At 38.8% G+C, this 4,546-nt stretch overlaps 1 long non-coding RNA gene across 1 annotated transcript; it reads right to left on the bottom strand.

The window, feature by feature from the left end:
* Positions 1 to 370: 370 nt before the first annotated feature.
* Positions 371 to 2,807, bottom strand: LOC120869044. Its single transcript, XR_005722409.1, has 3 exons — positions 2,615 to 2,807; positions 1,396 to 1,496; positions 371 to 590 (listed from the first exon to the last, which is right to left on the bottom strand). It is a non-coding gene; the product is annotated as an uncharacterized LOC120869044 (long non-coding RNA).
* Between the last annotated feature and the right edge of the window lie 1,739 nt (positions 2,808 to 4,546).

The raw sequence follows: 4,546 nt of genomic DNA on the forward strand, positions 1-4,546 counted from the left end.
CAACCAGATATTCATTGGAAGGACTGATGCTGGGCAACTTTGTAGGCAAAAGGAGAAGAGGGCAGCAGAAGATGAGATGGTTGGATAGCATCACCGATTCAATGGACAGGAACTTGGGCAAACTCCAGGAGACCGTGAGGGACAGGAAGCCTGGCGTGCTCCAGTCCATGGGGTTGCAAAGAGTCGGACATGACTTAGCGAATGAACAACAAGTCCTTAACACTGAAGATCTCTGCCAAGCATCTTCAGATTTTCAGTTCCTGTTTGTGGAAATAAAGCCCATACTAATGAGACACAGCAGAGTGATTTTGGATGCTGTGGCGGCGGTTCAGTTGCTCAGTCGTGTCTGACTCTCTGTGACCCTGTGGACTGGAGCCCGCCAGGCTCCTCTGTCCATGGGAGTCTCCAGGCAAGAATACTGGAGTGGGCAGCCATTTCCTTCTCGAGATGCAGTTAATTCCACTTCTCGCTGAGTTGGTCCCACATCCAGAACTGAAAGCACTTCTTCTGCTTCAGAATCACCTGCCATCCAGGCTTTATGATTTCCTGTCCATCATGTCAGGGCAGCTCCAGCTCAGAGACGAGCAACTCTAAAGCAAATTTACAGGGTGGATTGTTAGAACCTCGCAAAGTTCAGGAAATCACAAGTCACGTAAGACGCAGGACCTGGAAAATAGTGCCGAATTTCTAAACCTTCATCTTCAAGACAAAGTGACTAATAGGTAAAATATATCTATAAGCACACATGTTATAATAGGCATTTAATAAACACTGCTTTCTATTTTCCTTATTTATTTTAACCAGACCTTAAAACAACATGTCTTCATAAACTTTTACAACCGAGCCAAATTGTCAGAAAACTGGAAGGAATGCTTACATCACAGAAATGATAATATTGTTGGGGAAAGTCTAGGCTACAAAAGATTGTAATTATTTCATTTTTAATAACCTAATAGTCAACAGAGTAGAAATACATTAAATGGGACTATATGGGAAAAGATTACCCCTGGTAAGACTCAGTATTTACAGTTGACAAGTAATTTTTTTTTAAATAAAAAAATGAAAATCTAAGCTGAAAATGCATTTGGAGGGAGAAAGGGGGAATATATGATTAAATTAAGCTACTTCTTTAAAACCAAGTCTTGCTTCAAAAGGAATTGCATTATGCCTTGCTCTCCTTCTCATATTCAAACATTGGAGCCAGGACTGAAATCCTGGATTTTTTGGGTGCCTGCATTTTAAAAGATTTTGTTTATTTTAAGGATTAGGTCACTTTAATAGGTATGTTTTAAGGAAAACATTACCTCTGGGTGACCTCTGGGATTTGAAGGTGAAAATTCAGTCAGTGGGAAAAAAAAAAAGGTTGTCTTAGTTGTCATGGATGAAATCTCTAACCTTAGAGACAATTCTGTGTCATCCTGTGTCTTCCTCCAGCAATAAAAAACAGTTGAAGCACAGCTGGCACAAAGTAGGTCCTGATGGATCATGATTCTTCACTAAAAAAACACAGGCCAGTTAAAAATAAACATGTTAATGGAAAATAAATAAACTAGTGGAATTTTATAGAAGCAGCATAACATTTCAGTGATCTTTCAGGAAGCACGTTCCAAACCTTTCCCTCCAACTCTTAAATTGTTATTATAAGCTAAGCATTTTACCTCTAGAGAGAAGGATAAAATTGTGCTGGTTATCATATATCAGAATTACACAGGACATCATCTGTTAATGGTCATTTATTCCTAGTTACTTGAAGAATAATACTCAGTAATTATAGCAAATGTAAGTCAAATAGTAATAGCATCCTCTACATAGTATAGTAATTATAAGTTATGTCCATGCACCTGGGACAATGGTCTTTTATGCTTGGTATTAAATCCGTGCTACAATTTATTCATAATACCATCACTGGGACTGAAGAAAGGATGCTTGGGTGTAGAAAGGAAACTTGTCCTCCTTTCACATTTCCAATAAGTCATTTGAAGAAAACTGCTCTTTGCATGCCTTGCTAAACCCAATTACCACCAAGACATCATAAACAAATATTCATTGCATTTACAGCTGGTTCTTTATTGCACAAAGCAAAATGTATTGTTAAAATTTAAGCCGTTTAAACTGTCTAGATTTCTGCATCCATTTAAAATTTAATTGAAAAAAACCTCAAGCACGTGTTGCAGTATTTTCTTATCTTGCGACTGCTGCTAAATGAACAATCATATAACACTCTCAAGTCTAGCAAAAGCCAAACGAAAATGTAGACAGGCATCTCTGGCTTTGATAGTTGTTAACACTGGAATCTACCAGTTTGCTTAAGTGGAAAGACACTAAATAAAAGTTCCGTAAAATTTTAAGATGAAGTGGAACCATTAAAAAGAACTTGATGGACCCCACAGTTAGTAGAATTGGCCACCGTCAATCTTCTGGAGGCTCAACATAGGCCTGGAAGGAAGTACTGAATGCCACTGACGCTGTCCTTACTGAGTTAATAGGCCCATTAATTATGCATGTACATTATTCTAGTCTATAGGAGAAAAAACTAAGTAATAACTCAAGGGAAAATAACTCTCACTGAAAGGGAAAATAAGATTCTTCAAGGCTCCTCTGGGTCTGGTCCTACCTTCAGGCCTGTCCAAGAACACTCACAGGTAGCTCCAGCCTGACTGCAAGAGCCTCCTTCCAGGCTTTCTGTCCTGCAAGGAGATAACTCCTCTGAAACAGACACCTCTCCTCTGCTTCTTCACCTGGTATGCAGGAACCCACCGGCCAGGTTTTATCTTAAACATCTCCAGGAAGCCTTCCGTGCTCCCTCCCCAACTGTGGAAAGTTACTCACCATCAATGTACTCCACCAATAGCCTTTGATTTTGCCTGATTTCCATCTGCTTGTTTATTTCCCTAGTGCTCTCTTTTCATCTGGGGTAGGCAGGGGACTGTACCAGCTCAGCATCAGATGCCTAGTACCTACCGCCGTGGCTGGCACAGAGCATGACCCCAGTCGATGTGTGTGTGTTAGTGGATGACCCTAGGCCTGGCTTGTCACCTTGGTGTCCAGGGATAGCACGGGGTGAGAGGGCAACTCTGCAGGAAGGAGTTGAAGAATACCAGGAGGTGTGCTGGGAAAAAGTTCACCTCGGTGCCATGAAGTCTGATCATTTAATCCTTCAGCAGGTTTCTCTCTTTTATCCTGTTTCATTTCTCTATATTTAATTATATGCATTGGACCGTCTCAGAGTCTTTTAATATATGCCAGTCTTTACTATTAAATTCTATGAAGGGCATTTTCCAATTTTATTTGCTTGTGGGAATTTTTGTTTGAAAGCAGTCACCAAGATATGAGGTATATTGTTCTCAGGGAACAAAACTTGGAGCAGGTCCGTCCTGGATAAACCTTTCTGTAATGCTATATAAGTTTTTATCAATGCATCTATAAAACAGGAATAAAAATTATCTGCAATAATCTGATATGAATATTCAGGGTTGATTTCCTTTGGGATTGACTGATTTATCTCCTTGCTGTCCAAAGGACTCTCAAGAGTCTTCTCCAGCACCACAGTTTGAAAGCATCTATTCTTTAGCATTCAACCTTCTTTGAGATCCAACTCTCCCATCCATACATGACAACTGGAAAAACCATAACTTTAATTATTATATTATATAATTCTTCCATAGCAAAATAAAATAAATGACCTTAAAGATAAATTCTCAAGGTGCATATCTGTTCTGTTTTCAATAGCTTAAAGATATTAAGATACTAAAGATATTCACTCTCTTCTCAACAACCTGCTAAACTGTATCCACACTGCAATAAACTCATGCTGCAAAGGTGAAAACTAGAATTATAAAACACTGCTTAATTTTCTCACATTTCCAACCACGTCATATACAAATTGTAAGATTAAAATTCAGAAACTTTTTACAGTCCTTTTACTGATAATTAGACATGTAATACTGTGAAATAAAATGAAAGTGTTAGTCACTCAGCTGTGTCTGACTCTTTGTGACCCTATGGAATATAGCCCGCCAGGCTCCTCCATCCATGGGATTCTCCAGGCAAGAATACTGGACTGGGTAGCTATTCCCTTCTCCAAGGGATCTTCCTGACCCAGGGATCAAACTCAGGTCTCCTGTATTGCAGGCAGATTCTTTACCATCTGAGCCAGGGAAGGTTAGTAAATAGGAGTACGAGAACATTAATCATATATCGGATGAAAATAGGACCCCACCAGTTAGAAACCAGTCAAAACATCTTCCTATATTTGAAAATAGTCCCATCATCTTGACCTTTTAATGATTGTTAGTTAATAATATTTATTTTTAGAAATATGAAGCAATTGAAGTCTTTATCCCTAAACTTAATATTTTCAGTATCCATATTGAACACCTGAAAACCACTAAACCAAATTTCACTGAGCTTCTCATGATAACAGGAAATCCTGCCACCACAGCATGTTCAAAATTAGGAAAGCATCTGATCATTTGATAAAGAAGTACAAGCTATTTAGACCTGTGGCTCAAACTTTAAGAAACGACATAAAACAAGGATAATGAAG

Source organism: Oryx dammah, unplaced genomic scaffold (assembly GCF_014754425.2).
Source record: "Oryx dammah isolate SB20612 unplaced genomic scaffold, SCBI_Odam_1.1 HiC_scaffold_10, whole genome shotgun sequence".
Classification (NCBI taxonomy): Eukaryota; Metazoa; Chordata; class Mammalia; order Artiodactyla; family Bovidae; genus Oryx; species Oryx dammah.